The sequence below is a fragment of the Lactuca saligna genome, chromosome 1 (genome assembly GCF_052625555.1).
Source record: "Lactuca saligna cultivar CGN05327 chromosome 1, ASM5262555v1, whole genome shotgun sequence".
NCBI classification, from domain to species: domain Eukaryota; kingdom Viridiplantae; phylum Streptophyta; class Magnoliopsida; order Asterales; family Asteraceae; genus Lactuca; species Lactuca saligna.
The window spans coordinates 195,257,768-195,281,584 of NC_136417.1; positions in this window are offsets into that span (position 1 = coordinate 195,257,768).

The window sequence follows — 23,817 nt, forward strand, 5'->3', positions numbered from 1 at the left end:
CTAGTTCGTAAGCACTCATGAACGTTGTAGCAACCTTTTGCTATGTCTAATACCATTTAGACAATCTACACACCAATTCATGACAATCTTCATTCATACCCACTTCCAACATATGAATGATTGTGGACAATTCAAATAATTCGATTATTCTTAATAAACTCAGTTATTCTGGAAGTCAAAACATGCAAAGTGAAACTATAGTTAAACAATTAACATAAGATAGTAACATTACTCATAAATAATAATCCTTTATTTAATCATAAAATATTAATTACATTTATCTATTATACGTTTCTAATATTATCTAATCTATACTAATATCATCCTTCAGCCCAATGCTCCTAGCATGCTACAAGTGATTAACCCTGCTCAGTCCCTTCGTAAGAGGATCTGTTGGGTTATCTTCTGATGATATCCTCTTCACCATGAGTTGTCCTTCTCCTACACGATGTCTTATAAAATGATATTTTCTATCGATATGTCGAGATCTACCATGATCCCTCGATTCCTTGGTCAAGGCAACCACTCCTTCATTATCACAGAAAGTCTCCATGGGCTCCTTTATGGTAGGTACGACTCCAAGATCACCAATGAAGTTCTTTAACCATATTGCCTCTTTCGACGCTTCGATTACTGCGATGTACTTTAACTCGCACATTGAATCAGCCACTTTTCCAAGTTACTGCTCCTCCATTCAGGGTAAAGACCCAGCCCGAGTGCAAACGGTAGTTGTCCCTATCGGTCTGAAAGCTGGCGTCACTATACCCTCGCACCTTCAAGTCATCACTCCCTCTGAGGACTAAAAACCATTCCTTGGTCCTCCGAAGGTATTTAAGGATATTCTTCACCGCAATCCAATGGGCTCTACCAGGGTTCCCTTGATATCTACTAACCATGCTCAAGGCAAAGGCTACATCAGGGCGATTACAAGTCATAGCATACATGATTGAGCCAACTGCGGAAGCGTATGGTACTCGGTTCATTTCTACTATCTCGGCTTTGGTACTCGGACTTTGAGTCTTACTCAACTTGGCATTATATTGTATCGGTAATTCTCCCTTCTTCGAGTTCTCCATACTAAAACGTTTTAGTACCTTATCTAAGTAAGTGTTCTGACTAAGTCCTATTAGTCTCTTACTTCGTTCTCTCACTATCCTTATTTCCATAATATAGGAAGCCTCTTCGAGGTCCTTCATAGCGAAGCACTTCCCGAGCCAGGTCTTAATCTCCTGCAGTGTCGCGATGTCGTTTCCTATGAGCAATATGTCATCGACATACAAAATGAGAAAACTAACTATACTCCCACTGGCTTTGACTTATACACAGGATTCATCTTCACTTCGTACAAATCCAAACTCTTTGACTTTCTCATCGAAGCAAAGATTCCATCTGCGAGACACTTTCTTAAGTCTATAAATGGACTTCTCAAGCTTACACACTCTATTTGGATGCTTCGGATCAACAAAACCCTCTGGCTGAGCCATGTAAACATCCTCATCCAACTTCCTATTAAGGAAAGCGGTTTTGACATCCATTTGCCAAATATCATAATCATGAAATGCGGCAATCGCTAGCATCACTCTAATAGATTTTATCTTCGAAACTGGTGAGAAGGTTTCATCATAGTCAACTCCAGGAGTTTGAGTAAAACGCTTCGCAACCAATCGTGCTTTATATGTATGTACGTTTCCATCCACGTCGGTCTTCTTCTTGAAGATTCATTTGCACCCAACAGTCTTACGTCCGGACACATAATCAACCAAATTCCAAACTTGGTTGTCATACATGGATTGGATCTCGCTATCCATTGTCTCTTTCCACTTCGCAGACTTCGGGCCTGCCATGGCTTCCTTATAGCTATTAGGTTCATCTAGATTTATTAGTGTACTATCACTAATATACGTGTACCCTTCGGTAGTAATGTGAAAACCATATAACTGGGGTTGAACTCTAACTCTTTCTGAACGTCTAAGAGGTAAGGACTCATCAATTGGTTCAACCGGAGTTTCCTCCTCGGGTTGAGTGCCAGCGGTAGAGGTTCCTTCATTTATCGACTCTTGAATCTCTTCAAGCTCGATTTGCCTCCCACTGTCTCCTTGGCTTATGAGTTCTTGCTCTCGGAAAACTACTCTACTCGCAACAAAGACAACGTTGTCCTTCGGTCTATAGAAGAGATATTAAAAGGATTTATGCGGGTAGCCGATGAAAATACATTGCTCACTACGAGGTTCGAGTTTGTCGTGAGTATCTCGTCTTACGAAAGCCTCGCAACCCCAAACCTTGATATGTGCTAATGAGGGAGCTTTCCCGGTCCACATCTCGTGAGGTATTTTGGCAACCTTCTTAGTAGGGACTCGGTTAAGGATACGGGTGATAGTCTCTAAGGCATACCCCCAAAATGAGATAGATAGCGAAGCACAACTTATCATAGAGCGGACCATGTCCAAAAAGGTTCGATTACGCCTTTCTGCCACACCATTCAATTGTGGTGTCCTAGGTGGCGTCAATTGTGAAACTATTCCACACTCTTTTAGATAGTCGTGGAATTCAAGACTTAGGTACTCTCCTCCTCAATCGGATCGAAGCATCTTGATTTTCCTGCCCAATTGATTCTCCACTTCATTCTTGAACTCTTTGAACTTTTCAAATGTTTCTGACTTTTGCTTGATTAAATAAATATACCCATATCTACTATAATCATCAGTAAAATCACATAGAAGTGGTTTCCATCATTTGTAGTTGATCTAAACGGTCCACATACATTGGTATGTATTAGTTTTGGATAAGGTGTCTAAGTCCATAACTATTTCTGGTATGTACTTGACCCGACCCGGCATGGTCCATTTGGGTTGCATGGCACCATGCAATTGGATAGACTAAATGAGAGAAATAACACTTGGAGATTATTAATATATTATAAGTTCTAATATATTAATAATATTATTTGATTAGTTTGATCAAGAATTAATTTAGAATTAATTAAGTGATCAAAAGACAACTAATTAAATATATGGGTTGATTTTGTAAATCATCCATGTCTTGTATAGTGGGCTAAGAGGCTCCATGGATTATCAAGTTGGGTTCCACCCATAGGATGCTCCATGGGAGTTACAAACCCATGGGTCATGGAAATGAAGAGTCATGACACATTAGGGTTTACATGGTGTAACCCTAGATGTGTCAACACTATATAAGAATCATATTCTCCACCAAAATCGGCTACACTAAGGAAACAAGAGGGCTAGGCTGATTTCAAGAAGTGTGCATTCTCTCAAAAGTCTTTCCAAGAGCATTTGGTGTTGTGTGAAGCATTTGAGGCGTCACACTTGGGGTGCTAGGCTCTTAAGGTTTCAAGGAACATAAGCAACAACAAGGTAAGTTATTCTATCTATCATTCAAGTTAAAATTTTTCCCCATGTATGCTAGATAGGAAAATAGCCTTGGAATTCAATTTTGCATGATAATTAGACAAACATAGATCCAAGGTTATTAGGGTTGCATGTACAGTTAGGAAGTGTTAGAATGCTCATAACCCAACAGTGGTATCAGAGACTAGGCTTGTTTGTTTGTTATTTGTGCTAAAAAGTTGAAGAAAGTCGAAAAACTTGTTGTCTGACTGCTGGACTCGTCGAGTCCATGGGGGGACTCGTCGAGTTCACTTGTATCTTCAACCTACTCGCCGAGTAGGTTAATGCACTCGGCGAGTAAGGTCGACGGAGTGCAGATTTTCGACTTTAGTTGCTGGAAATGGATTAGAAACATTACCCTAAACTATTTTGGTACTTGAAAACTTGTTTTAGATGGTGTAATGTCTTTGCTAATTCATTTACAACAACTAGTTATCAAAATTACAAAGTTTTAAGTGTAATTTTGATTTATGAATATGTTCATATTCATGTTCTTGTTCTTATGATGTTTTAGATGATCATAGGAATTATTTGTAACCTATGTGGTAGATTAATTCTTGATCATAATGTGTTTTAATGGAGTCGATAACTTATCCTCAAGTTATGGAAAACCAAGAGTCACACTTGAATTAAAACCATTAAAAGAACACAAGAGTTAGAAAAATGAAGAGTCTTCATTTTATTACTCTATTAAACTCATAAATTACAAGAAATGAAAAGTTTTGAAAGTTACAAAACTTGCCCTCAAGTTTTGGAACAAGTAAAGTTCCAACCCTTAGAATTTTAAAAGTTAAAATTCAACCCTTATACTTATATTATTATAATTTAATAATTATATATATATATATATATATATATATATATATATATATATATATATATATATATATATATATATATATATATGTATAAGAACAAAGTCGTCTTACCGCTAGTACGCCTCATTCACGAAGCCGGTCTATAAGGTGGGTATAAGGTTGTTGCCTATAAAATGGCAACTTAATGGGTGTCCATTCTTACCCACCGCTCGCTTGACTGGTGGAGGGTCGTTAGCCGAACGGGTAGGACAAGGACTTATAAATTCTCATTAAAAGTATGATGAATATTGTAAAGTAACTAAATGTTTTATTAAATTCCCAATCTTAGTTACTTTAGGAAAATGTGAATAAGGTGCTAATCCATGAAATTACACTTTACACTTTGTCTAAATCGTTGGTGGAGCGTGTGTGGTTAACCGACTCACTAACTTGGACTTAACAAGGTAGGTAAAGGGTGACTTAAGGTTTATTATAGTATCGGTGGAGCGTGTGTGGTTTACCGGCACATCGATTAAGTGATAAACTTTAAGGGTACCAAGTGATTTGCATGGTTACTTCACACCTTGTTTTGTGATCCTCGGTATCCCAGTCACAAAACTTGGAGGGCACACTCGAGATTGAAACATGACTTTGAAAAGTTCATTGAATCTCAAAGAATCTAGGAATTTCTAAGAACCAATCATAAAACCTAATATCTAATATTTTGGTTTTCGTGGTGGAAATTGGTGAATCGTTATTCACCTACCTTTCAAATATGTTATAGCTTGGATTACGGCATACCTCTTCTAAGTTATAATATATTGTGATTGGATCCTAGCCTTAATATTACATTTGGGTGCTTTATTAAGGACTCTCTTAATATCTAAACTAATCTTGTCCTCTTCCTTCAGATGTCTTCAAACAATGCTGCTTCTGGCTCTAATCCTAATGGCTCCTTTACCCTTATGAACTTGTGTGGGAAAGTCACTTTTGATGGATCCAACTTCAAAGAGTGGATCAGAAACATCAGGATGATTACCCGCTACGAGGACAAAGAATATGTCCTTGACAAGGAGCTTAAGAAGATTGATGAGACCACTGCAACTCCTCAGGAGATCGTTGACTTTCAGGTACATGAAAGGGATGCTACGAAAGTAGCATGCATCATGATGGCCACAATGACAGTGGAACTCCAAAATTCCTCTGAGGATTTCTACCCTTATAAATGCACCAAGATTTGATGGAAAGATACCATCAAAGTGCACGACAAGAGAGGTACGAAATCATCTGCTCCATGATAACAACCATGATGAAGGATGGGGATTCCTTCACGAGCCACATGCAGAAAATGCAAAGGTATGTGGATCGATTGCTGAAGCTTAATGTGAACTTCCCGGAGGAGCTTGCAATAGATATAATTTTGCGCTCCTTACCATCGTGCTATGATCAATTCCGCATGACATATCACATGAATAAGGAAGATGTCACACTCAGCAAACTTTAGGGAGTTCTCAAGACCGCAAAATCAGGTCTTAAGGGGAAGTCGGTTGTTAACTCTCCTACTCCAAACTCCACTCCGGTTTTGGCAATCAGGAAAAGTCGAGGAAAGAAGAGAAAGAGTTCTTCAAAGGGTACCAAGGTTAGGACCCTTGATGGCTCTTCTTCAAGTGGAACCAAGAAAGGTTTTGTCACTCCTTCTTCTGACCTAAAAGAGGTTGAATGCTTCTATTGCCATGAAAAATCACATTGGAAGCGGAACTGCCCAAAATACCAGCAAGATGTGAAGGATGGGAAAGTTAAACCCAACCGTGCAGGTATATACACTATCATTTCTAATAACTCACCCCATTCGAAATCTTGGGTCCTTGATATCGGTTGTGGTATTCACATTTGTTGTGACTTGCAGGGACTAAGAAGAAGTGAGAATGTGGAGCAAGGAAGAATAAACTTAATCATGGGGAATAGGAAAGTTACACTTGTCACCAGGATTGGAGTTTATACTTTATTGCTAAGTAGTGGGTTAAATTTATATTTGAATAAATTTTGTTATTCGCCAGAAATGGCAAGAAATATTATTTCCTTTCATGCATTGTATAAACAAGGTTTCACCTTTTCATTTGATAATGAAGTTGGTTCGATTAATGCTTTCTTTAATAATGTTCTTTATTTTAAAGCATTACCTTGTGATGGTGTGTATGAAGCTGTATCTGTTGTAGATAACTTAGGAAATAATGTTTTGTGTATTGATTCTCCTTATAATAATAACTTGGATAAAGCATCATTATGGCATTGTCGTCTTGGACATATAAGTAAGAAACGCATAGGCCAACTCCAAAAGGATGGAGTCTTGGAGTCGTTTGACCTAAAGTGAAAGGATAGTTGCGAGTCATGCTTACATGGAAAAATGACGAAGTCACCCTTCACAGGCTCATGTGAGAGGGGTGAAGGTTTGTTGGACCTTGTACACACGGATGTGTGTGGACCATTCAAACATGCCACAAGGGATGCTAATCGTTATTATTTGACTTTTACTGATGATTACAGTAGATATAGATATGTCTACTTAATCAAGCATAAGTCAGAGACTTTCGAAAGGTTTAAGGAATTTAAAAAGGAAGTCGAGAATCAATTGGGCAGGAACATTAAGATGCTTCGATCCGATCGAGGTGGTGAGTATCTTAGTTCAGAGTTCCTCGACTATCTATGGGAATGTGGGATTGTCTCACAATTGACACCTCCCAGGACACCGCAGTTGAATGGTGTGGCTGAGAGGCGTAATCGAACCTTGTTAGACATGGTTCATTCCATGATGAGTCGAGCTTTTCTACCAATCTCATTCTGGGTGTATGCCTTAGAGACTGCCTCCCATATCCTTAATCTAGTCCCTACAAAGAAAGTTGCCAAAACTCCTCAAGAGATGTGGACTGGTAAAGTACCCAAACTAGACCACATCAAGATTTGGGGTTGCGAGGCTTTCGTGAGATGCGAGACTCATGATAAGCTCGAACCTTGAAGCGAGAGGTGTATTTTCATCGGCTACCCACAACAATCCATTGGTTACCTCTTCTACAGTCCTAGTGATAATGTGGTCTTTGTAGCAAGAAGAGGAGTCTTTCGAGAATGAGAGTTTATAAGCCAAGGAGATAGTGGGAGGCAAATTGATCTTGAAGAAGTTCAAGAGTCAAGTGGTGAAGGAAATTCAAACTCTAGCCGTCAAATTGAGGAGGAAACTCCTGTTGAGCCAATTGACGAATCTGTACCTCTGAGGTGTTCCACGAGAGTTAGGAGTGCACCTGAGCATTACTATGGATTCCATATTACTGCAGAAGGTGAGACACTTATTAGTGATGGGACACTAGTAAGTCAAGATGACCCTAACAGCTACGAGGAAGCCATGGCAGACCCCGAGTCTGCTAAATGGAAAGAGGCTATGGATAGCGAGATACAATCCATGTATGACAAACAAGTTTGGAACTTGGTTGAGAATGTACCAGGTCGTAAGACAGTAGGGTGCAAATGGATCTTCAAGAAGAAGACCGACATGGATGGTAATGTACACACTTATAAGGCTCGACTGGTCGCAAAGGGCTTCTCTCAAATTCCTGGAGTGGATTATCATGAGACCTTTTCTCCAGTAGCCAAGATTAAGTCTATTAAGGTTATGTTAGCCATAGCCGCATTTCATGACTATGAAATTTGGCAAATGGATGTCAAAACCGCTTTCCTTAATGGAAAGTTGGCTGAAGATCTTTACATGAGTCAGCCAGAAGGTTTGGTCAGCAGCGAGTACCCTAATAGAGTGTGTAAGCTTGAGAAATCCATCTATGGATTAAAGCAAGCACCTCGCAGATGGAATCTTTGCTTTGATGATAAGATCAAGGAATTTGGCATTTCTAGGAGTGAAGATGAATCTTGTGTGTATGTCAAGGCTAGTGGGAGTATAGTTAGCTTTTTGGTATTGTATGTGGATGACATACTACTCATAGGAAACGACATTCCAACCCTGCAGAAACTAAAGTCCTGGCTTGGGAAGTGTTTCGCTATGAAGGACCTTGGTGAAGCTGCCTATATTTTAGGAATAAGGATCTTGAGAGATCGGAGTAAAAGACTAATTGGACTTAGTCAGAGTACCTACTTGGATAAGGTGCTGAAAAGATTCAGCATGCAGGACTCCAAGAAAGGAGAGTTACCCATCCAGAGTAACACTAAAATTGAGTAAGACACAAAGCCCTAGCACTGAGGCTGAAACAGCAAAAATGAGTCGAATACCTTATGCTTCGGCTGTAGGATCGATCATGTATGCTATGACGTGTACTCGACCTGATGTAGCCTTTGCCCGGAGCATGGTTAGCAGGTTTCAGGGGAACCCTGGCAAGGCACACTGGACTGCGGTAAAGAATATTCTTAAGTACCTACGAAGGACTAAGGACTGGGTCCTTACCCTCGGTGGGAGTGATGACTTGAGAGTTGTACGGTATAGTGATGCTAGCTTCCAGACTGATAGGGATAATTTCCGCTCTCAGTCGGGTTGGGTCTTTACCCTAAACGGAGGAGTAATTTCTTGGAAGAGTTCCAAGCAAGAGACAGTGGCTGATTCAACTTGCGAATCAAAGTATATTGCATAGAGTGAGGCGGCAAAGGAGGCTATATGGCTAAAGAACTTCATCGGAGACCTTGGAGTTGTACCAGCTATTAAAGAGCCAATGGAAATTTTTTGTGATAGTGAAAGCGCTGTTGCATTAGCCAAGGAACCAAAGGATCACGGGAGATCCAGACACATCGACAGAAAATACCATTTTATCAGACATCGAATAGAAGAAGGACTCCTCGTGGCAAAGAGGGTATCATCGGATGAGAACCCAGCAGATCCCCTCACGAAGGGACTGACTCGGGTTAAGCATCTCCAACATGCTCGGAGCATAAGGCTGAAGGATGATATTAGATTTAGTAGTTAGATAACCTCGAAATTTGTAAAGTGTAATTGACATGAGATGATGAATAAAAGGTGTTTTATTTATGAGTAAACTGTTGCTATCTCTTGTCAATCGTTTACTATATTTCTTTTGCATGTTTTGACTTCCAGAATAATTTTGTTTGGTATAACATATTATTCAAACCTCCACAGTCGGTCATATGTCGGAAGTAGGTATGAATCAAGACTGTCATGATTGGTTGCAGAGGTCTAAGGTGTTAGACAAGGCTACAACAATCATGAGTGCTCATAAGTTCTAAGCATTGGACTCAACCCACGCTCACTGGAATCACTTCATGGAATTCTATCTTGAGTGATCGTGAGACGGTAATATCATATAAGTCTTCAAACCTATAGATATGATTTGTTACTTACAAGTTGGTTATGCATTGATTGTACGAAAACGCATTGGTAACTCGATGTTATAAATCGTGCTTTTGTGTGTAATTCAATGAGTGGTAGAACAAACATATGAGTCGAAGTTTATCTGTTCCTTCTTGGATTAGAAGCTGATATCTGGGCCCCTCGATGATTTTGTTTTGACCTATGTACCGGGCCCGGTCAGAACTAAGTTGATGTGTTCAATTAAGTTCTTTGTCAAACAAATCGGAAATTGGGAAACAAACTATTGGACAATAAGTAAGACATTGTTCCATGTATTTGTCCGACTGATATCTAGAACAAAGGATTATATGATCACTTATCTTAAATGGCGTACCATCATCTTCTCAGTTCCAGGAAACCTTGAAAAGAGCTACGATTGCCGATCGGTTCCTGAAGTCATACTTGCAGTAATAGTTATTAGACTTATCCAAGTGGGAGACTGTTGGATAAGGTGTGTAAGTCCATAACTATTTCTGGTATGTACTTGACCCGACCCGACATGGTCCATTTGGTTTGCATGGCACCATGCAATCGGATAGACTAAATGAGAGAAATAACACTTGGAGATTATTAATATATTATAAGTTCTAATATATTAATAATATTATTTGATTAGTTTGATCAAGAATTAATTTAGAATTAATTAAGTGATCAAAAGAGAACTAATTAAATATATGGGTTGATTTTGTAAATCATCCATGTCTTGTATAGTGGGCTAAGAGGCTCCATGGATTATCAAGTTGGGTTCCACCCATAGGATGCTCCATGGGAGTTACAAACCCATGGGTCATGGAAATGAAGAGTCATGACACATTAGGGTTGACATGGTGTAACCCTAGATGTGTCAACACTATATAAGAATCATATTCTCCACCAAAATCGACTACACTAAGGAAACAAGAGGGCTAGGCTGATTTCAAGAAGTGTGCATTCTCTCAAAGTCTTTCCAAGAGCATTTGGTGTTGTGTGAAGCATTTGAGGCATCACACTTGGGGTGCTAGGCTCTTAAGGTTTCAAGGAACATAAGCAACAACAAGGTAAGTTATTCTATCGATCATTCAAGTTAAAATTGTTTCCCATGTATGCTAGATAGGAATATAGCCTTGGAATTCAACTTTGCATGATAATTAGAAAAACATAGATCCAAGGTTATTAGGGTTGCATGTACACTTAGGAAGTGTTAGAATGCTCATAACCCAACAATTAGGTCCAATAAACCCTCACCCTTTTTCACATGTACTAGTGAAGGATGACTTAGTCATCTTTCGAAGTAAACAAGATTCACACGTGTCACCTTCCCTAAAGTCGAATGACTCCAACACTCCATCCTTTTGGAGTTGGGCTATGCGCTTCTTGTTGACATGTCCAAGACGAAAATGCCACAAGGATGCTCTATCCATACTACTGGAAGAATCCATGCATAAAACATCATTTCCTAGGTTATCTACAATCATAACAGTTTCATAAATTCCATTACATGGTATTGCTTCAAAATATAAGACACCATTTAGATAAGCACAAATAGAACCATTGTCATTATTAAAAGAAAATCTAAATCCTTGTCTAAACAAACCATGAAATGAAATGATGTTTCTTGCCATTTCTGGCGACTAGCAACAATTCTTCAAATCTAAAGATAAACCATTCCTAAGAACTAGAGAATACACTCCAATCTTGGTCACATGCGACGATCTTCTGTTCCCCATGATTAGATTTATTCTTGCATGCTCCACATACCTATTTCTTCTTAGTCCCTGCAATTCAGAAAAAATATGGTAACCACACCCGGTATCGAGGACCCAAGAAATAACATGAGATGAATCATTAGATTTAATTGTGTATATACCTGCGAAAGAAGGCTTGATCTTTCCTTCCTTGATAACTTGCAGGTACTCTGGACAACTTCTATTCTAATGCCCTATTTTGTGGCAATGGTGGCACTTTGCCTCCTTTGGGTTAGAAGTAGGCTTAGCGGGATCAACTTTTAGCCCACTAGAAGAGGAACCATATCGGGACTTTCCCTTGCGGTGGCTCTTAGATGGAGCCTTCCTCTTCTTGCCTCTTCTTTGCCCAATGGCCAAAACAGCAGCATCGGGTCGATTGGGAGTAGGTGCAATAGACTTGTCCTTGAGATTGCTCTCAGCAACCTTAAGGAGACCTTGGAGCTTACTTAGGGTGAGCTCTTCTTTGTTCATGTGGTAGGTCATCCTAAATTGGTTGTAACACGGAAGCAATGAGTGAAGCACCATGTCGAATGCTAAGTCTTCCCCAAATTCAACATATAACTTGCGAAGACGATCGACATACCTTTGCATCTTTTGCAGGTGCATGGCTAGAGATTCTCCATGACCCATTTTGGCGGAAATCATGGTAGTGAAAATCTCGTAACGCTCTTGTCTCGCGTTTTGATGTTATCTCTCCAACAAGTCTTGGTGCATTTAGTACGGATACATGTCCTCGTAGGAATTTTGGAATTCGGAGTTCATAGTGGCTATCATGATGCAATGAACCTTCGTTGCATCACGCTCATGAGTTTATAAAGCGGTGATTTCAGTCGGAGTAGCGATTTCAGGATTGATCTTCTCGAGCTTCTCATCGAGGACATACTCCTTATCCTCGTAGCAAGCAATCGTGCGAATGTATCTTATCCATTCGCTAAAGTTCATTCCATCGAAATTCACCTTTTGGAAAAGGCTCATCAATGTGAACGAGCTTGCAGCAGCGTTGTTCGCGTTCGACATCTACAAATAGAAAGGACAAAGATAGATTAGAATTTGGATCCTTAATTATCACCCGATAAGAAAATTAGGGCTAGGATCCAACAACAATATTTACATATTTGAAAAGGGATGCCGTAATCTAACATGCAAACAAATTGAAGGTAAGTGCATGATGATTCACTAATTCTCCACCATGAAAACATAACTTTAAGTTCTAAATGTATTGAGAATTCCTAGGTTTGGATGAGATTCATTGAACTTTTCAATGGCATTTTTAAATCTCGATATGCCCCTCTCGTTTGTGATTGGGATACCGAGGATCACAAAGTGGGTGTGAATTACCATGCAAATTCACATGGTGCCTTCATTGTAACGATCACCTATTTGATGTGTCGGTAAACCGACACGCTCCATCGAATTATGATAAACAATGAATCACCCTTTGCCACCTTTGCTTAGAACCAATTAGTGTGCCGGTAAACCACACACGCTCCACTAACGTCTTAGCAAGGGTGCAAAGTGTAATTTCATGGGATTACATCAATTCAGTTTTCCTAAAGTAACAAGGATTGGGAATTTTGAAAAACATGTAGTTACTTTGTATTTCTTATTATACTTTCAATGGGTAGATGAGGTTTCCCTATCCTACCCGTTCGGCTAACGACCCTCCACCGATCGAGCAAGCGGTGGGTGTGAGTGTACACCAATTAAGCACCATTTTATAGGCAGCAACCTTATATCGACCTTATAGACCGGCTTCGTGAATAAGGCCTACTAACAGTAAGACTAACATTTTAATTATACATACATTTATATATATATATATATATATATATATATATATATATATATATATATATATATCTTGTAATATTATATTAGTATAGGGTTGAATTTTAAACTTGTAAAATTCTAGGGCTTGAAATTTAAATTGGCCAAATTAAACTTTTAGTCACAAAACATAAATTTCAAAACTTGAGGGTGGGTTTTAAACTTTTCAAAACATAGAGGATCAAACAAAAAATAATTTAAATTAACACTTAATCACATAATTATCCATGTTTGATTTATTTAGTTATTTCTTGCTAAACAATTTACCAATTTAATTAAAATAATTAGTCAATTATCACATAAGGAAACTAATGTTTAATCAATTGATAAATATCTTCAATTAGGTCAAGGATATACTCAAATATATCAAAAAATCGGATTTATATTGTCCTAATATGATTAAGGTAAGTTTCAAAAGGATAAACAGCAAGAAATCCCGAAATTAGCTCTTTCTGACGCTTGAACTCGCCGAGTACCACAATGGACTCGCCGAGTTGAGGCCTACTTGCCGAGTCCACTATGGGACTCGTCGAGTTCATCAGGCAGGAACACAAAAAGTGAATTTTGCAAGCATCAAACAAGTTACCAATGCATCAATTCAATAGAAACCAATCTAGGCTCTGATACCACTGATGGGTTTTAGCCATATGAACATTCCTATTTGCACACACAAACCCTAATGCTTGGATCTAGGTTTCTCTAATTGAACATGCATGAATCCAAGACTTATAATGGTTATTCTAGCATAATAACATTGACAATTTAGAGTTATAAGTTTACCTTGAATCACTTGTTTGTTCTTCTTGTTCTTGGAGCTTTAGAGTCACAATTGTCACTCCTCTAATGGCTTATAAACACCAACTAGCAAGAGGATGATTTGAGAGAGTGGGGAATGACTTTGAAATCGGGCAGGGTTTCCTTACTTATGAGGGTGCCGATTTCCATGTCCCTTATGGTCTATTTATACTTGTAAGGCTCGTAGGGTTTTACCTTTAAACCCTAATTGGATAACTTAATCCCTAAGCAATCCTAATCCCTTCATGATAACCCTTTGGATGGATTTTAGGATTATCCTAGGCCCTAAAATCATCCACCATATTATCCATAAGGAATCATAGCCTAAAGTATAACTATCACACATTTGACAGTTTAAGCATTTCTATTTAATTAATCTCTTTAAGTCACCAAATTAATTCCTAATTAATTTATGACTTATATTAATCAAATAATAATATTATACTATATAATATTTCAACTCTCATTGTAAATCATCCTATCAAGTTGCTATGGTGAAGGCAACCCAAAAGTACCATGCTCAATCAGGTCAAATACTTGCTTAATATAGTTGCAGCCTTAGAGACTATTCCAACAGTTTCCACCGCTCTGGTTTGGGGGTGTGACGGATTGCTATCAGAGCATTGTTTATAGTGAACTCAATATATCAATTTATAAAAGATATACAACTATAAATGCATTGGGGATAAAGGGCTCTGACTACAAGTATACTTTTTTATAATACAAGTATTTTATAAGAAGTATACTAACACTTTTACATACAAGAACAGTATCATAGTCATAATTATATAAAAGTATTTGGATGTTGGACACTACAATTAAACCTGGAAAATTATGTAGTCATATCTGGGATAAATATAGTCTGATCAACTATATTTATTTGAGATTCAACCAACATGTGTGTGGGAATAATGATAGTGTTGCGACAAGTCTAAAACTTACCAACTCTACTCATATAGAACAACTCTAGAACACAACATAAAGTTAAAATAATATAGTTGTATTTTAGGCACTATAATACTTAGAACCAACTATGTGAAAACAAAAGACGCTAACTGGTAGATATAGAACATTAATTATATTAAACCTTAATATATATATATATATATATATATATATATATATATATTAAAGTTTAATATAATTAATGTTCTATAGACATAGAATGTGTGGTTTACCTTTATTTCCTTTTCCTTGTTTGGATGTGGATATAGAGTAGGATCATTTATTTGAAGGTCTATTCGACCCGAGTTTGTATAATTAGTATAGACTTTGTAGTTATAGAAGGACTTAATATGAGTCATACCATACATAATATATTAACTGTTAACTACAAGTTTCTTATATGGAAACTTGAAATGATTTATTTGCTGTTATGAAATATATTATATGTCTCTTATATCCTAATTATCGCATAGATAACATGGATGGATTTCATCTACTGGGAGATCCGTACTTTCCTAATCAAGGGAATGAATGATTGCTTCGCGTAGAACTAGAAGACTATCTTGTAGATCCAATAGAAGAGAATTATCCAGAAGATGCTAAACCAAAATCAAGAGCCTAAATCCACCTCACCTTGCCCAAAATCCCAATCCTCGACAAAATTTCCATGGCCCAACACCTTAGTGTGCAGTGAACTCATATAGGTGGAGTCATGAGCAGGGTCAAGAGTGTCCTTACAATGGAGACCAAAGATTCTACAACCCTGACGAAGGAGGCTCAACACATAGAGACCTCCATGTGTTAGTTCGTTGAGTTGTGTGTAATGATGAACAAGGAAGAACTGCCATCGACCGAGTCGTGTAGGTTAATGCTACCACTGGAGTCAACACAATTCGTCTTCACCACCTGATTGAAAACCATGAGACTACAACGAATATTACCGAAATATTGTGAAGAGAACTGACTGCCATCCGAACTAAAGTTAGAGAACTTCAAGAACGCCAAACGACACAACAAAGGCATATGTTTGCGACAGAATGCCAGTTGGCTAAATTAGGGGCTGAAACTAGTGTTGGATATAGTGTCTAAGTCCATAACTTTATTTGGTATGAACTTGACCCGACCCGGCATGGTCCATTTGGGTTGCATGGCATTGCAATACTTGGATAGACTAAATGAGAGAATAAGGCACTTATGATTATTAATATATTATAAGTTCTAATATATTAATAATAGTAGTATTTAATTAGTATTTGATCAAGTATTAATCTAGTATTAATTTGGTGATCAAAGGGAGACTAATTAAATATATAGAGTTGATTATGACAATCATCAATTCATTTATGGTGGATTAATGATCCATGGTTTATGGGTTATGGATGTAACCACTTGGAGCTCCATGGATAGTCCATGGGAGTTACAAAACCATGGGTCATGAGAAATGAAGAGTCATGACAATTATGGGTCTTCATAATGAAACCCTAATTGTGACACTAGTATAAAAGGGACCCTTTGGCTAGCAAAATCGGAACCTAGTGTTACTAGAGAGGTCATAACCGATTTTTGAGTGCAAGAAGTATTCTTTCAAGTTTTTCCAAGTTTTGTGGTGTTGTGTGAAACATTTGAGGCACAACATTTGGGGTGCTAGGCTCACAAAGTCTTGAAGGAATCCAAGCAACAACAAGGTATGTATTTCTACTAGTTTTATGTTTCATATATTCCCCATGCCATGCTAGTTAGGAAATAACCTTGAAAATGAAATTTGCATGTATATAGAGAAAACGTAGATTCAAGGTTATTAGGGTTGCATGTACACTTAGGAACTGTTAGAATGCTCGAAAGCCATCAGTGGTATCAAAGACTAAGATTGTTTTCTGTATACTTGATGCAAAACTGCTTGAAAATCGAAAAATCTGCTCACTAACGACTGGACTCGCCGAGTTCATGGGGAGGAATTTCCGAGTCCATGAACAAATTCATCCTACTCGTCGAGTAGGATCTTGCACTCGACGAGTAGGAGAGAGCTGGGCAGATTTTCGTGTTTTGTTGCTGGAAATGGATTAAAATCATTATCCCAATCTGTTTTGGACTTGTAAAATCTGTTTTTCAAAATGATAATGATTATGTTAACCCATTTTACATGACTTTTATCAATTTTCAAGTATTGTATATGTTTATATGATTTCTTGAAATTGCTTGACATGAATTTGTGTTCTTATGAGTTTTTAGAAGATTATAGGAATTATGTGTAACCTCCATGTGTGTTTAATTCATGATCTTAATGGCAATCATGGTGTCCATAACTTCTCCTCAAGTTATGGATAACCAAAATTGACTTCTTAAATTGTGATTAAAGAACTAAAGAGGTTTCATAAAATGAAGAGTCTTCATTTTTATGAACCATTAAAACTCATAAGTTACAAATTGAAGAGACATGGAATAGTTTCATTTCTTGCCCTCAACTTTTGGAATTTGAAAAGTCTTACACCTTAATTCCAAATTAAACCTTGGATTTTTAGAAAGTTTAAAAATCAACGCTTATACTATTATTATAATTTTATTATATAGATATGTATAAGAATATGTCAGTCTTACTGTTAGTAAGCCTCATTCACGAAGCCGGTCTATATGGGGGGTATAAGGTTGTTGCCTATAAAATGGTGACTTAATGGGTGTCCACTCTCACCCACCGCTTCCTTGATCGATGGAGGGTCGTTAGCCGAACAGGTAGGATACGACTTTAAATTCACATTAAAAGTATAATGAATTATAAAGTAACTATACATTATAAATTCCTAATCTTAGTTACTTTAGGAAAATGTGAACTTGGTGCTAGCCCATAAAATTACACTTTGTACCTTACCAAGTCGTTAGTGGAGCGTGTGTGGTTAACCGATACACTAACATGGACTAGTAAGAGTGGCAAAGGGTAACTTGACTTTATTATAGATCGGAGGAGCGTGTGTGGTTAACCGGCACATCGATTAGGTAATATTGTTTTGGGTACCAAGTCAATTTGTATGGTTATTCACACCTTGTTTGTGATCCTCGGCATCCCAGTCACAAACTTGAGAGGGCACATTCGAGATTCAAACATGCCATTGAAAAGTCCAATGTATCTCAAAAGATCTAGGAGTTTTAAAACCAATAAAACCTAATAATAAAATATTTTGTTCTTATGGTGGAAATCGGTAAATCGTCATTTACCTACCTTCAAATATTTTATAGTGTGGATTAAGGCATCCCTCTTCCACCTATAAATAGTTTGTTGGATCCTAGCCTTAATATTTCATTTGGGTGAATTATTAAGGACTCTTAATCTAATGAAACTTATCTTCCTTATATTCGAGATGTCTTCCAATAACGTTGCTGGCTCAAACCCTACAGGCTCCTTTTCCCTAATGAACTTGTGTGGTAAGGTCATCTTTGATGGAACAACTTTAATGAGTGGATCAGAAACATCAGGATGATTACCTGCTATGAGGACAATGAATATGTCCTTGACAGGGAGCTTAAGGTTGTTAATGAGGCCACTGCTACTCCTGAAGAGTTCGCAGAGTTCATTGCACATGAGAAGGATGCCACCAAGGTGTCCTGCATCATGATGGCCACAATGACTCTAGAACTCCTAAAATCTTATGAAGATTTCTACCCCTATGAGATGCACCTAGATCTGATGGAAAGGTACTATCAGAGCGCGCGTCAAGAGAGGTATGAAATAATTTCCTCCATGATAACCACAAGGATGAAGGATGTGAACCCATCACCGGTCACTTGCAGAAGATGCAGAGGTTCGTTGACCGATTGCTAAACCTCAATGTTAACTTCCGTGAGGAATTGGCGATTGACATCATTCTCCATTCCTTACCTTCAAGTTATGATCAGTTTCGTATGACTTATCATATGAACAAGGAGGAAGTCACACTTATCAAACTTCAAGGACTCTTAAGGACAGCTGAAAATGGCCTTAAGGGTAAAGCGGTTGCTAGTTCTACTCCTTTAACACCCCTGTTCTTGCAATTGGGTAAGGAAGGGTAAGAAGAGGAAAAGCCCTTCGAAGGGCACCAAGGGTAAGAATCTTGATAGTTCCTCTTCAAATGAGACAAAGAAAGGTCCCATTACTCCTTCTTCAAACCCAAAGGAAACACAATGCTTCAATTGCCAGGATAAGGGACACTTCAAGCGAAGCTGCACCAAATATCTGCAAGATGTAAAGGATGGGAAGGTTAAACCCACCCATGCATGTATTTACACAATATTGTCTAACAACTCATCTAATGCTAATTTTTGGGTGCTTGATACAGGGTGTGGTATTCACATTTGTACTGATTTACAGGCACTAAGAAGAAGTGAGCAAGTGGAGCACGGGAAGATAAACTTAGTCATGGGCAATAGGAAGGCATCACTTGTTACCAAGATAGGAGTTTATTCTTTATTGCTTAATAATGGGTTAATGTTAGATTTGAATAAGTGTTGTAACTCGCCCGAAATGGCGAGAAATATTATTTCTTTTCATGGCTTGTACAAACAAGGTTTTTCATCTTCGTTTGATAATAAAAATGGTGCTATTAATGTTTATTACAATGATGTATTTTACTTTAAAGAAATACCTTGTGATGGTGTATATGAAGATGTGAATGTTGTAGACAATCTAGGAAATAATGTGTTGTATATTGATTCTTCTGATAGCTTGGATAAAGCATCCTTCTGGCATTGTCTTCTTGGACATGCTAACAAGAAGCGCATAGGCCAAATCCAAAAGGTTGGAGTCTTGGAATCATTTGACCTCAAGTCAGATGATAGTTGCGAGTCTTGTTTACTTGGAAAAATAACAAAGTCACCCTTCATAGGTAGTTGTGATAGGGGTGAAGTTTTGTTGGACCTTGTACACACGAATGTGAGTGGGCCCTTCAGAGTGGCTACAAGGGATGCTAATCGCTATTATGTGACTTTTACTGGTGATTATAGTAGATATGGATATATTTACTTAATCAAGGATAAGTCAGAAACCTTTGAAAAGTTCAAAGAGTTTAATCAGGAAGTTGAGAATCAATTGGGTAGGAACACCAAAATGCTCCGATCCGATCGGGGAGGAGAGTATCTTAGCATCGAATTCCTTGACTATCTTAAGGAATGTGGGATTGTCTCACAATTGACACCTCCCAGGACACCACAGTTGAATGGTGTGGCTAAGAGGCACAATCGAACGTTGTTGGACATGGTTCGTTCCATGATCAGTCGAGCTTCATTACCAATCTCTCTCTGGGGGTATGTCTTAGAGACTACCGCCCATATCCTTAATCTAGTTCCTACTAAAAAGGTTGCCAAAACAGCTCACGAGACGTGGACTGGGAAAGTGCCCAATTTGGACCACATCAAGATTTGGGGTTGTGAAGCTTTTGTGAGGCGTGAGACTCATGACAAGCTTGAACCCCAAAGCGAGAGGTGTATTTTCATCGGCTACCCACATAGATCCTTTGGTTACCTCTTCTACAAACCCAGTGATAATGTGGTCTTTGTAGCAAGAAGAAGAGTCTTTCGTGAGAGAGAATTCATAAGCCAAGGGGACAGTGGGAGGCAAATTGAACTTGAAGAGCTTCAAGAGTCAAGTGGTGAAGGAACCTCAAATGTTGTCAGCGAACCTGAGGAGGAAACTCCAGTTGAGCCGATAGATGAGTCTATACCTCCAAGACATTCCACTAGGGTGAGGAACACACCTGATTTTTATTATGGTTATCACATCACCACTGAAGGTGATATATTTATCAGTGATAGTACACTGATAGATTTGGATGAACCTAATAATTTTAAGGAAGCCATGGCAGGCCCTGAGTCTGCGAAATGGAAGGAGGCTATGGACAGTGAGATTTAGTCGATGTATGAGAGTCAAGTTTGGAACTTGGTTGACAATGTACCAGGTCGTAAGACAGTTGGGTGCAAATGGATCTTCAAGAAGAAGACCAACATGGATGGTAAAGTACACACTTATAAAGCGCGACTGGTTGCGAAGGGCTTTACTCAAACTCCGGGAGTTGACTATGATGAGACCTTCTCACCAGTAGCTAGGATTAAGTCTATTAGAGTGTTATTAGCCATAGCTGCATTTCATGATTATGAAATATGGCAAATGGTTGTCAAAACCGCTTTCCTTAATGGGAAGTTGGTTGAGGATCTTTATATGGCTCAACTAGAGGGTCGATCCATAATACCCTAATAGAGTGTGTAAGCTTGAAAAATCCATTTATAGATTGAAACAAGCATCTCATAGGTGGAATGTTTGCTTTGATGAGAAAGTAAAAGAGTTTGGCTTTTCTAGGAGTGAGGACGAGTCTTGTGTGTATGTCGGGGCTATTGGGAGCATAGTTAGCTTCTTGGTGTTGTATGTGGATGACATACTTCTCATAGGAAACGGCATCCCAACTTTGCAAGAGGTTAAGGCCTAGATTGGGAAGTGTTTTGCTATGAAGGACCTTGGGGAAGCTGCCTATATCCTGGGGATAAGGATATTGAGAGATAGGAGTAAGAGACTAATTGGACTTAGTCAAAGTACTTATGTGGATAAGGTACTGAAGAGGTTCAGTATGCAAGATTCCAAGAAAGGAGAATTACCAATCCATAGTAATGCCAAGCTAAGTAAGACTCAGTAAGACTCAGAGTCCGAGCACAGAGGCTGAGATAGCTGAAATGAGTTAGATACCATATGCTTCCGTTGTGGGATCGATCATGTATACTATGACTTGTACTCGCCTTGATGTGGCTTTTGCTTTGAGCATGGTCAGTAGATATCAAGGGAGCCCTGGCAAGGCACACTGGACAGCGTTAAAGAACATTCTCAAGTATTTGTGGAGGAGTAAGGACTGGGTCCTTACCCTTAGAGGCAGTGATGACTTGAGAGTGGAAGGATATAGTGATGCTAGCTTTCAAACTGATACGGATAATTTCCGCTCTCAGTCAGGCTGGGTATTTATCCTAAATGGAGGAGCAATTACATGGAAAAGTTCCAAGCAGGATACAGTAGCTGATTCAACTTGTGAATCAGAGTACATAGCAGCAAGCGAGGCAGCAAAAGAGGCGATATGGCTAAAGAACTTCATCGGAGACCTTGGAGTTGTACCAGCTATAATGGAGCCAACGGAAATTTTCTGTGACAGTGAGAGTGCGGTTGCTTTGGCTAAAGAACCAAGAGATCACGGGAGATCTAGGCACATTGACAGAAAATACCATTTCATCAGACATAGAATAAAATAAGGACTCCTCGTTGCAAAGAGGGTATCATCAGATGAGAACCCGACAGATCCCCTCACGAAGGGACTGAGCAGGGTTAAGCACTTACAGCATGCGAGGCGCATTAGGTTGAAAGATCATATTAGTTTCAATAACTAGATTCCCGAAACTTGTAAAATGTAATTGACATTTGATGATAAATAAAAGTTGTTATTTATTTATGAGTAAGGTGTTACTATCTTGTGTTGATTATTTACTATGTTTCAATTTTGCATGAGTTTTACTTCTAGAATAATCGTGTTATTATTCAAACCATACACAATCAGTCAAACTTTGGAAGTAAGTATTGATTTAAGACTGTCATGAATTTGGCTTGTATGATTTGCCTAAAGTGCTTTAGACAATGCAATGGTTGATACAACATTCATGAGTACTGATAAGAGCTGAGTATTGGATTCAACCCACGCTCACTTGCATCACTTCATGGAATTTATCTCGAGTGATCGTGAGACGGTAATATCATATAAATTTTCAAACCTAGAGATATGAGTTGTTAACTATGAGTTGGTTGTTCATTGATTGTACGAAAACGCATTGGTAACTCGATGTTTTAAAACATGCCTTTGTGAATAATTCAACAAGTAGTTAGTATAAGCATATCAGTCGAAGTTTATCTGTTCCTTCTAGAAATAGAAGTGATATCTGGGCCCCTCGATGATTTGGTTTTGACCTATGTACCGGGCCTGGTCAGAACCTAATTGATGTGTTCAATTTAGTTCTATGTCGAAACAAATCAGAGATCGAGAAACAAATGCTGGAAAATAAGTAAGACCATGTTCCATGTTTTTGTCCGGCTGATATCATGAGAGTAGAGGATTATCTGGTCACTTATCTTAAATGGTGTATCATCATCATCTCAGTTTCGAGAGACTTTGAAAGAGCTATGATTGCTAGTCGGGTTTAGAAGTCATATTTCAAATATAGTTATTAGACTTATCTAAGTGGAAGACTGTTGGATATAGTGTCTAAGTGCATAACTTTATTTTGTGTGAACTTGACCAGACCCGGCATGGTCCATTTGGGTTACATGGCATTGTAATACTTGGATAGACTAAATGAGAGATTAAGGCACTTATGATTGTTAATATATTATAAGTTCTAATATATTAATAATAGTATTATTTAATTAGTATTTGAATAAGTATTAATCTAGTATTAATTTGGTGATCAAAGTGAGACTAATTAAATATATAGGGTTGATTACGACAATCATCACTTATTTTATGGTGGATGAATGGTCCATGGTTTATGGGTTATGGATGTAACCACTTGGAGCTCCATGGAGAGTCCATGGGAGTTACAAACCCATGGGTCCTGAGAAATGAAGAGTCATGACAATTATGGGTCTTCATAATGAAACCCTAATTGTGACACCACTATAAAAGAGACCCTTTGGCTAGAAAAATTGGAACCTAGTGTTACTAGAGAGGGCATAACCGATTTTTGAGTGCAGGAAGTATTCTCTCAAGTTATTCCAAGTTTTGTGGTCTTCTGTGAAGCATTTGAGGCACAACATTTGGGGTGCTAGGCTCACAAAGTCTTGAAGGAATCCAAACAACAACAAGGTATGTAATTCTACTAGTTTTATGTTTCATATACTCCCCATGCCATGCAGTTAGGAAATAACCTTGAAAAAGAAATTTGCATGTATATAGAGAAAACATAGATTCAAGGTTATTAGG